Source organism: Oncorhynchus kisutch, linkage group LG18 (assembly GCF_002021735.2).
Source record: "Oncorhynchus kisutch isolate 150728-3 linkage group LG18, Okis_V2, whole genome shotgun sequence".
NCBI classification, from domain to species: Eukaryota; Metazoa; Chordata; class Actinopteri; order Salmoniformes; family Salmonidae; genus Oncorhynchus; species Oncorhynchus kisutch.
Window position 1 is genome coordinate 46,978,879 of NC_034191.2, and position 12,421 is coordinate 46,991,299.

The window sequence follows — 12,421 nt, forward strand, 5'->3', positions numbered from 1 at the left end:
AAAAACAATACATATTTTTTATTCTGAACTAGAATAAACTGATTGATCACATCACACAGATGTAGTCCAGAAAACACACACACACACACACCTAATGAGAGGTGTGTGGCTGGTTGAAGTTTTCAACAAGCATGTCTATTCTGGGCTCAGTATTTGACAGGGCAGCACTGAGGTCATGCTCAGCATTGAGACTGTTTCTGTACTTGTTTTTTCAGTATGTCAGAGTTGAGAATCCTGACTCGCATAGGTATGTGATGCCAAACTGCATCAGAACTCCTACTGCTTTCTCAGTCAGGCAGGAGACAGCTTCCTGCTGTAGATGAGCAACCCAGAACTGTGTGTGTGTTTGCCTGTCAGAGATATGTGTATAGGTGGCAGGGATGTCAGGCGCAGGAGAATCAAACGGAGTGTAAAATGGAGTCTTTTAATATATGTCCAAGTAACATACTCCATAACACTAAATAGAAAATGAATATAAACAAATATGGGTTCGAAGACCCGTCGCGTACCTATACAAAAAACACTACACTGACAATAAACAATCTCTGACAAAGACATGAGGGGAAACAGAGGGTTAAATACACAACAGGTAATGAATGGAATTGAAAACAGGTGTGTTGGAAGACAAGACCAAACCAATGGAAAATGAAAAATGGATCAATGATGGCTAGAAGACGGGTGACGTCGAAACGCCGAGCACCGCCCGAACAAGGAGAGGCAACGACTTCGGAAGAAGTCGTGACATTGCCTCAAAAAGCATATTGCTTCAATCAGTTTATTCCAGTTCAGAATACAAATGATTACTTGTATTTTAACGTTTTAACATCAACAATAATTTTTCATCTTCATCTGTACTGTTACTAGAGATGCACTATCAGTAGCTAGCTAGCTTGTGTTGGCTAATGTTAGCTATTACCTGTGTTCAAGGCCAGAGGATTGTTTGAAAGAGAAACTCAAATCTACTACTATGAGAGTTAGTACTCCCTTATTTCTGCTTATCATTGCCTGTTATAAAATGACAACAATGCCTTGCTAGCTGACTTACTTTTCCACTGTCGAAGCACTGTTTCCTGAAGCATTCTGCCCTGTTCTAAAATAACTCCCTGGGTTTACCATCATACTGTGGATGTTTGGTCAGGATGTGCCGTTTTATTAATTTGTTCGTTTTGAGACATTACTTAGCACATTACTTAGCACTCTAATCATTTAAAAATATTATCAGAGTGATTATTCTACAAATAGAAAGGTATTTACCTTTCCACGGTAGCAAGATCTTGTCTATTTTTTCTAACTTGTATAAATGTATTGTAGTGTGTTCATTTATTTCCTAAGCCTGCTCCCCCAACTTCTACCTGAAACCTAAGTCGGCCATGAATGCCATATCAAACTGTCTTCGATGACAATCCATCAGGCCACTATGAGGACTACCTGTGTTGATTCTAAGCTTCCTGGAGCAACCGGAAATAGTTAAAATCACCCTAAAATGGTTTTGATATACCCAACCTGCAGTTTGTGAAAAACACTGCATTCAACCCTCTGTAAATCAGTCAGTTCATAACGTAAAGACGTTTTACTCAGGATTCTGTAAAAGCCTACCCCAAGGAGGAAATGTTTTCACTTTCAGCTTCCTGTACCAACCGGAAGTGCCTTAAATTGGGGTCGTAGGGGCTGTTTTGAAGGGTTAAAAAGGTCACATCTTTACAAAACTTCATATGTGTGATTAGGCAACCCTCATGAACTGTAAATCAGTCATTTCTCACAACAGATGTCCAAGAAAAAACTCACACACACACACACACACACACACACACACACACACACACACACACACAGCCAGGATGGAGTGACACGGTGTGGGGCTTAAAGATACACAGCCTGCAATGGCATCACCATAATCTCTAGGCCGTGCCGAGTTCAACGAGATGCCCCACTTGACCGTAGTTCACTCAGTATTACCGCAGCGACCGTGCAAAAAGTAGGCCCAAAAGGAAGCCTGGCCTAAATTTCAGGTTCTTTTGGGTGACAGCGGCAGAACCGTGATGGTTAGAAGCACAATTCAACCACAGGAACTTTCCAAATGTTCTCCCGATCTGTGCAAGCTGAACCTTGATTGTGTGGCATTAACCCTTAACAGTGAAAACAGGGTGTTTTAATCTAACAGTTTGCAATGACATCTCTCCCCATAGGAATACATTGCCTGCTCCCCCAACTTCAACCTGAAGCCTATGTGGGTTATGAATGCCATATCAAACTGTCTTCGAAGAAAATCCATCAGGCCACTATGAGGACTACCTGTGTTGATTCTAAGCGTCCTGGAGCAACCGGAAGTGGTTAAAATCACCCTAAAATGGTTTTGATACACCCAACCTGCAGTTTGTGAAAAACACTGCATTCAACCCTCTGTAAATCAGTCAGTTCATAACGTAAATAATTTTTACTCAGGATTCTGTAAAAGCCTACCCCAAGGAGGAAATGTTTTCACTTTCAGCTTCCTGTACCAACTGGACGTGCCTTAAATTGGGGTCATAGGGGCTGCTTTGAAGGGTTAAAAAGGTTAGGCAACCCTCATGTAAATCAGTAATTTCTCACAACTCTCTCACACACACACACAGCCAGGATGGAGTGACACGGTGTGGGGCTTAAAGATACACAGAGCCTGCAATGGCATCACCATAATCTCTAGGCCGCGCTGAGTTCAATGAGATGCCCCACTTGACCATAGCTCACTTGGTCTGACCATGCGAAAAAGTAGGCCCAAAGTGAAGCCTGGCCTACATTTCAAGTGCTTTTGGATGACAGCAGCAGAACCGTTAGGGTTAGAAGCACAATTCAACCACAGGAATGTTCAGGTCCTCCCGATCTGTTCCTAAGGTCCTCCCGAAAATAACATTTTATTTGTCACATACACATGGTTAGCAGATGTCAATGTGAGTATAGCGAAATGCTTGTACTTCTGGTTCTGACAGTGCAGTAATATCTAACAAGTAATCTAACAATTCCCCAAGAACTACCTAATACACACAAATCTAAAAAGGGGTGAATGAGAATATGTACATATAAATATATGGATGGGGGATGGCTGAGCGGCATAGGCAAGGTACAATAGAAGCTATAAAATACAGTATATGCATAGGATATGAGTAATGTAAGATATGAACATTTAATAATGATTAAAGTGCCATTATTTAAAGTGGCGTTGTTTAAAGTGAACAGTGATCCATTTGTTAAAGTGGCCAGTGATTTGGTCTCCATGTAGGCAGCAACCTCTCTGAGTTAGTGATTGCTATTTAGCAGTCTGATGGCCTTGAGATAGAAGCTGTTCTTCAGTCTCTCAGCCCCAGCTTTGATGCACTTGTACTGACCTCGCCTTCTGGATGGTAGCGGTGTGAACATGCAGTGACTCAGGTGGTTGTTGTCTTTGATTATCTTTTTTTGCCTTCCTGTGACATCAGGTGCTAGAGGTTGTTTTCCTGACAACACACTCCTTGTGCCCTCACCTCCTCCCTGTAGGCTGTCTCATTGTTGCCCACTACTGTTGTGTCATCTGCAAACTTGATGATTGAGTTGGAGGCGTGCATGGCCACACAGTCGTGGGTGAACAGGGAGTACAAGAGGGGGCTGAGCACACACCCTTGTGGGGCCCCAGTGTTGAGGGCCAGTGAGATGGAGATGTTCTTTCCTACCTTCACCACCTGGGGGGGCTGCCCGTCAGAAATTCCCATTCCCAATTGCACAGGGCGGGGTTGAGGCCCAGGGCCTCCAACTTGATTATGAGCTTGGAGGGTACTATGGTGTTGAATGCTGAGCTGTAGTCAATGAACAGCATTCTTACATAGTTATTCCTCTTGTCCAGATGGGATAGGGCAGTGTGCAGTGGGATGGCGATTGCATTGTCTGTGGACCTGTTAGGGCGCTACGCAAACTAAAGTGGGTCTAGGATGGCCGGTAAGGTGGAGGTGATGTGATCCTTGACTGGTCTCTCAAAACACTCCATGACGACAGAAGTGAGTGCTATGGGGCGGTAGTCATTTAGTTCAGTTATCTTTATCTTCTTGGGTACAGGAAAATGGTAGCCATCTTGAAGCATGTGGGGACAGCAGACTGGGATAGGGAGTGATTGCATATGTCTGTAAATACACCAGTCAGCTGATCTGCGCATGTTCTGAGGACGCGGCTAGGAATGCCGTCTGGGCCAGCAGCCTTGCGAGGGTTAACACGTTTAAATGTCTTACTCAGGCCGCCCACGGAGAAGAAGAGAGAGGGGGGGGGGGTCGCCGTTCTTGTTAGAGGACCGTTATGGTGGCACTGTATTATCCTCAAAGTGACAAAAAATGTGTTTAGTTTGTATGGAAGTGTGATGTGGCTGGTTTTCTTTTTGCTACATACATCTCGCGTCTGAGCCGTTGAATTGTGACTCCACTTTGTCCCTGTACCGGCATTTCACTTTTTTGATTGCCATGCGGAGGGAATATCTACACTGTTTATATTCAGCCATATTCCCAGATCTCTTTCCATGGTTAAATGCGGTGATTCTCGATTTCAGTTCTACACGAATGCTGCCATCCATCCACGGTTTCTGGTTAGGGTAGGTTTTAATAGGCACAGTGGGTAAAACATCTCCAATGCACTTCCTTATAAATGAAATCACTGTGTCAGCGTATAGGTCAATGTTATTTTCTGAGGCTGACCGGAACATATCCCAGTCCGCGTGATCAAAACAATCTTGAAGCATGGATTCCGATTGGTCAGACCAGCGTTGAATGGTTCTAGTCACTGGTAGATCCTGTTTGAGTTTCTGCCAATAAGACGGTAGGAGCAAGATGGCGTCATGTTCGGATTTGCCGAAGGGAGGGTGGGGGAGGGCTTTGTATGCATCGCAGAAGTTAGAGTAGCAGTGGTAAAGTGTATTACCCCCGCGCGTAGTGCAATTTACATCATGATAGAATTGAGGTAGCCTTGTTCTCAAATTTGCTTTGTTCAAATCCCCAGCTACAATAAATGCAGCTTCAGGGTATATTGTTTCCAGTTTACATAGAGTCCAGTGAAGTTCCTTGAGGGCCTTCTTGGTGTCTGCTTGAGGTGGAATGTACATAGCTGTTACGATAACTGACGAGAATTCACTTGGAAGGTAATATGGCCGACATTTGATTGTGAGGAATTCTAGGTCGGGTGAACAGAAAGACTTGAGTTATTTCAGTTACTTGTTGTTAGGATTACACCATGAGAAGTCGGCGCGATGCAGGGAGAAGCCCGGTGGCTGAAACGATTCCGACAACATATCCCAAGAGAGCCATGTTTCCATGAAACAGAGAACGTTACAATCTCTGATGTCTCTCTGGACGACAACCCTTGCTTGAATTTCATGTACCTTGTTGTCAAAAGAACGGGACATTGGCGAGTAGTACACTCAAAAGTGGTGGGCAATGTGCACGTCTACGGAGCCTGACCAGGAGGTGCTCAGTCTGCCCCTTCTGCGGCACCGTTGTCTTGGGTCAGCTTCTGGGATTAGATCCATTGTCCTGGGTGGTGGTTCAAACAGAGGATACGCTTCAGGAAAGTCGTATTCCTGGTCGTAATGTTGGTAAGTTGACCTCGCTCTTATATCCAATAGTTCTTCCTGGCTGTATGTAATAAGACTTAAGATTTCCTGGGGTAACAATGTAATAAATAATACATAAAAAAAAAGAAATGCTGCATAGTTTCCTAAGGACTTGAAGGTCAATGTTACATTACTTAAGTCATGTTTTTTAAATCTGAGCAGTAGATCTCAGAAAAGGTTGGTGACCACTGGCCTAAGGAATTTCCGTATCGCCCCTATGCTACAACACTGCTGTCTTCCTTTCCTACAAGTGTTCATTCAAGTTGGATAATCTTTGGAAGCCGACAGAAGTCGCATCATTGGAAGACATACACTGCAGCTTGGACTGTAGCCTACAAAAGCTTAGTATCCCTGCTCTTTCCCCGTGATCCATCAAACACATATAGTGTGCCATCATAGTGGTCTCTATACTTGTGGTCAGACTTGTTTAGGTGGAACAAATGTACATTTGTTTTTTCTATTCTGATTTGAATGTCACTGAGAAAACAGAGGTGTCAAATATTTTTTTTGCAAACATCCTTTCTGAATTTAAAAGTAATCCTACAAGAAGTCATATAGTTTTGAAAAGTATCTTTAATCTGATTAACGGATTACAGTTACAGTTACATTACTCCCCAACCCTGCCTATCAGAATGTGTTTGTGGTTGTCATTCAGTATTGCCTTAGTGGCCTAGGTTTTGGTATGGGACCATGACAACATTTCACCAGTCTACTTTACTCCAATTCACTATAAGTGACTTGAACTCTACTATGTTTTACAATGGTGCCTCAAATGCTCATTTGATGTGCCAAGTGTGCCAAAACAATTGCAACCTTAGACATCAGATGTATTAAATGTTTGTTTCAACTGCAGGAGATTAACATGTAGGTGGTACCTGGGGTTTCCTGGACCAGATCACCAGAATACAGTGGGTCTGTGATAATATCAAAGACATTGTGGGAGACCAGTCACCATCTTTGGACAATCTGCTGGGGCCAACAGTACCTCCATTCTGGTAGGTATGAAAGAGACAATGTGACACAGCAGTGAGATGGTCAGGTGCAGAACAGGTGTGGTTGTCACCAAAACTAAAGATAGTAGCATTTTTTGACCCAATGATTCTGTCTATCACCTGACCTGTCTCCATTGGCTGAGGGCCTGATTCACAGAGCCATCGCTATGAGTGGAGTGACACCACTGGTGGCCCATTACACCAACAACCCACTGGCCAACTCCAAGGTACCTATCTTCCCATTAATATCTAACAGAATGGCCAGATCCACGCCTCCCCAGTCCCCATTTTTAAAATGTTATTTTATGTCACCTTTATTTAACCAGGTAGGCTAGTTGAGAACAAGTTCTCATTTACAACTGCGACCTGGCCAAGATAAAGCAAAGCAGTTCGACACATACAACAACACAGAGTTACACATGGAATAAACAAACATACAGTCAATAATACAGTAGGAAAAGTCTATATACAGTGTGTGAAAATGAGGTAAGATAAGGGAGGTATGGCAATAAATAGGCCTTGGTGGCGAAGTAATTACAATACAGCAATTAAACACTGGAGTGATAGATGTGCAAAAGATGAATGTGCAAGTAGAGATACTGGGGTGCAAAGGAGCAAGATAAATAAATAAATACATGAGGTAGTTGGATGGGCTATTTACAGATGGGCTATGTACATGTGCAGTGATCTGTGAGCTGCTCTGACAGCTGGTGCTTAAAGTTAGTGAGGAAGACATGAGTCTCCAGCTTCAGTGATTTTTGCAGTTCGTTCCAGTCATTGGCAGCAGAGAACTGGAAGGAAAGGCGGCCAAAGGCTATATTCCAGTGGAATATACCTGCTGGAGCGCGTGCTACGGGTGGGTGCTGCTATGGTGACCAGTGAGCTGAGATAAGGCGGGGCTTTACCTAACAACAACTTGTAGATGACGTGGAGCCAGTGGGTTTGGCGACAAGTATGAAGCGAGGGCTAGCCAACGAGAGCGTACAGGTCGCAGTGGTGGGTAGTATATGGGGCTTTGGTGACAAAATGGATGGCACCGTGATAGACTGCATCCAGTTTGTTGAGTAGAGTGTTGGAGGCTATTTTGTAAATGACATCGCTGAAATCGAGGATCGGTAGGATGGTCAGTTTTACGAGGGTATGTTTGGCAGCATGAGTGATGGATGCTTTGTTACGAAATAGGAAGCCGATTCTAGATTTAATTTTGGATTGGAGATGCTTAATGTGACTCTGGAAGGAGAGTTTACAGTCTAACCAGACACCCAGTTATTTGTAGTCGTCCACATGTTCTAAGTCAGAACTGTCCAGAGTAGTGATGCTGGACGGGCATGCATTTAGTTTTAATTGCATTTAAGAGCAGTTGGAGGCCACGGAAGGAGAGTTGTATGGCATTGAAGCTTGTCTGGAGGTTAGTTAACACAGTGTCCAAGGAAGGGCCAGAAGTATGTTACAAAACTGGATACAATATGAATAACACGATAGGCCTGAGTATGATCTGAAAGAGTAACCAGTCTTTCTCTGAAAGGGTATATTGGCAGGTGAATGCCCTATCCCCTTCCAGATGATGGCCAATCTGACAGTGTGATGACAGCACTACTTAGAAGATTGTGCAGTGCATCAGAGGGAAACCCCAATAAAAAAGTAAGGTGATCTCTCTCACGCTTTTTTGGTTGCTACATGATTCCATATGTGTCATTTCATAGTTTTGATGTCTTCACTATTATTTTACAATGTAGAAAATAGTAAAAATAAAGAAAAACCCTTGGATGTGTCACGACTTCCGCCGAAGTTTGTCCCTCTCCTCGTTCGGGCGGCGTTCGGCGGTCGAAGTTGCCGACCTTCTAGCCGTCATTGAGCCACTTTTCATTTTCCATTGGTTTTGTCTTGTCTTCCATCACACCTGGTTCCAATTCTATCAATTACATGTTGTGTATTTAACCCTCTGTTCCCCCCCCCCCCATGTCATTTTCGGTAATTGTTTCTTGTAGTGCTTATGCACGGTTTGCTGGTATTTACAGGGTTTTGTTTGACCCGTTTATTGTATTGTTCTGTTTACGGTGGTTTATGGATATTAAACAACACCGTTGTAAATCAGTTTTTGCTCTCCTGCGCCTGACTTCTCTGCCGCCAGTACGCACCTCACTACAGGATGAGTAGGTGTGTCCAATCTTTTGACTGGTACTGGCTGTTTACACCAGCGGTCGAGTCATGAAGGCAGTCAAATTCCACATGACCGTTTAGTCTTGGTAATTAGGCTTCTCCAAGCTCTGAGGCTGCTGATGGTCATTAGTAGCCTACAAACTTGATAACTGCCTGGTACGCAGCACTCTATTGTCCCTCTAATCAATCTGACATCAATGCAAATGTAATTGAAAATCTAATCAAACACTTAATGAGAGCCCATGAGCTTATGTTGCGCCACATTCCAACTGGGAGACAAAAGAGATTGATGGCCGCTAATAAAAATACGAGGATCCCGTCAACTTTCTATAGGCTAGGCCTACTATATTTATTTCTCCACTTTCCTAATATTACGCACATTGCTTATATTTACAACAGGAGTATAGCCTATCTGGCTGGTATGAAAATAAACCACAGGAAAAAGCGCCCTCCATTCGTTATTTAAGTGCATAGATGACATATATGTTTTCCCGCTGCCCCTGTTTCGATACAGGTGCATGATAATGGTCCATTCTAAATCGAAACAAATGTCACACATATATATTATTTAGTATGTAAAGAAAATAATAAATCAAGAATAGTCTAATGAGTGACAATATTAGCCTGTCACTTGTGAATTACAGTTGAAGTCGGAAGTTTACATTCAACTTATCCAAATACATTTAAACTCAGTTTTTCACAATTCCTGACATTTAATCTGAGTAAATATTCCCTGTTTTAGGTCATTTAGGATCACCACTTAATTTCAAGAATGTGAAATGTCAGAATAATAGTAGAGAGAATGATTTTATTTCAGCTTTTATTTATTATTATTATTTATTTATTATTTTTATTTAACATTCCCAGTGGGTCAGAAGTTTACATACACTCAATTAGTATTTGCTAGCATTGCCTTTAAATTGTTTAAAACTTGTTAGGGCTAGCGGAACCCCTCGACAACATCCCCTGAAAAGGCAGAGTGTGAAATTCGAAAATATGTTTTAGAAATATTTAACTTTCAAACATTCACATGTGCAATACAACAAATTAAAGCTTGACTTCTTGTTAATCTACCCACAGTGTCCAATTTCAGAAATGCTTTACAGCGAAAACACACCATATGATTATGTTAGGTCAGAGCCTACTCACAAAAAGTAGTCACAAAAAGCAGAAGTAGAGATAACATTAGTAGAAAGAACATGAATCACTAACCTTTGATGATCTTCATCAGATGACACTCATAGGATTTCATGTTACACAATGCATACATGTTTTGTTCGATAAAGTTCATATTTATGTCCAAAAATCTCAGTTTACATTGGCGCTTTATGGTCAGTAATGTTGTGCCTCGAAAACATCCGGCGAATTTTCAGAGAGCCACATCAATTTACAGAAATACTCATAATAAACTATAAAATATAAGAGATACAAGTATTATGCACAGAATTATAGATATACTTCTCCTTAATGTAACCGCTGTGTCAGATTTCAAAAGAACTTTACCGAAAAAGCACACCGTGCAATAATCTGAGTACAGCGCTCAGATAACAAAACAGCCAAACAGATATCCGCCATGTTGTGGAGTCAACATTAGTCAGAAATAACATTATAAATATCCACTTACCTTTGATGATCAGAATGCACTCCCAGGAATCGCAGTTCCACAGTAAATGTTTGATTTGTTTGATAAAGTCCATCAATTATGTCCAAATACCTCCTTTTTGTTGTCAATCTTTAGGATGTTTTTAACATAAATCTTCAATAATGTTCCAACCGGAAAATTCCTTTGTCTTTAGAATTGCAATGGAACTCAAGCTAACTCTCACATGAATGCGCGTGGTCAGCTCATGGCACTCTGGGAGAGACCTTACTCAATCCCCTGTCATTCGCCCCCACTTCACAGTAGAAGCCTCAAACAAGGTTCTAAGGACTGTTGACATCTAGTGGAAGCCTTAGGAAGGGCAATATGACCCCATAGACACGTTATGCCTACTCATCATGTCATTTGATGAAAAGTAAATGTGGAACATTCTTCCAATATCTTCAATATGCACCTCGGAATTGGATAAGGACGCGTGCAGTTGCGTCTCGGATGTGTCACTTGTATGTTGCCTGTGAGAAAGACCCGATCACGTGAACAAGAGCCACGTGAGTGAGAGACTTCGGATTGCGCAGCACATTAAGGTAGAAGGGCACAATGCACCACTCCAGGCCGCAAAAGGCATGTTTTTTTTAGGGTGCATTACGGCCACAAAGGGGATGCCGCGGTGAAATTCGAGGCCTTATCAAGTGCTTGTCAAATTTAAATGACAGACTATTGGAGTGTGCCTGTGCAAAAAACGTCTTTCAAGCGACTTTTTAAAAATCATCATTAGAGTCTCGCCATGCAGCCTTACAATGTATTAAAAATCATAACATATAGCCCGATGTTTGTAGAGCAACTAAAGTTGCATTAATAACTCTAAATTAAGCTATATGAGTACCTATACTTTGCTAATCGCTCAACACAGAATAGCTGCATGTGCCCACTCCCTCAAATCGTTTGGTGAAAATATTTATATTTTATTCAGCTTTGTTCAATTGTATTCTTCATACTATAAAATAAAATAGGGCAATGAAATTATAAACAAACCTTGTCTGTTAAATGAACTAGTGTAGCCCACAGCCATTTGGCATAGCCACATCAGTACCTAACATAAGGACAAAAGCATGCTATTCTTTTCTGAAATAGACTACATTTTCTTCATATAATGCTTCTTTATTATAAAATAAATAATAGATTTATTGTGAAGGTGTAGGCTATATTACATGGATGTATTATACTTTTTAAAATGGCTTGTAGGATGTGTGGAAACCAGGAGATGCTAAATGTGTTTATGTTAATTAAAGGTAAATTAGCTTGAGACCGACAGTTATTTGCTTGACAATCACAGGCTGGTGAAATTTCATTACCGCAGCACCAGTCAAGAAGATACAGACAGCTCAAGAGGTATGTTTAGATATGCAGAAATATATATGTTTTTTTCCCATAGAATAAGCATAATGATAATGTCTCTAGATCACAGGAAAAAGCTGCCTCCGGATTTTTTATTAAAAAGTGCAAAATAAGGAAGGGGGGCCTAGCCGCATTCCGGACCACCCCCCAGTCATCCTCACGTACTTTTGCCCCCTCAAATGTTTGTGGTGCTTGACACCTCTGTCTGTTTGGACTAGTGAAATTCTAACAACATCAGTGTACTCAAAATACTTATTTAGGAAAAGTCAAGGATGGATGGGGACATGCCATAAAAATTGGCAGAGATATAACAATTTAAAATACACATGCTTACTGGGCTTGTGGCTACTGAAATCTTTCCACTAAATTTGAGCCGTGGAGCAAGAATGTTGCATCACCAACCCCCGAACCCTCTCGCCACTTCGCATTCCATTGCTAATGTAAATAGAAAAGTTTATGTACAATACCAGTCAAAAGTTTGGACACAGCTATTCATTCAGGTGTTTTTCTTTATTTGTATTATTTTCTACATTGTAGAATAAGAGTGAAGACATCAAAACTATGAAATAAAACAAAAAAAATGTTAATCAAATCAAAATATATTTTATATTTGAGATTCTTCAAAGTAGCCACCCTTTGCCTTGATGACAGCTTTGCACACTCTTGGCATTCTCC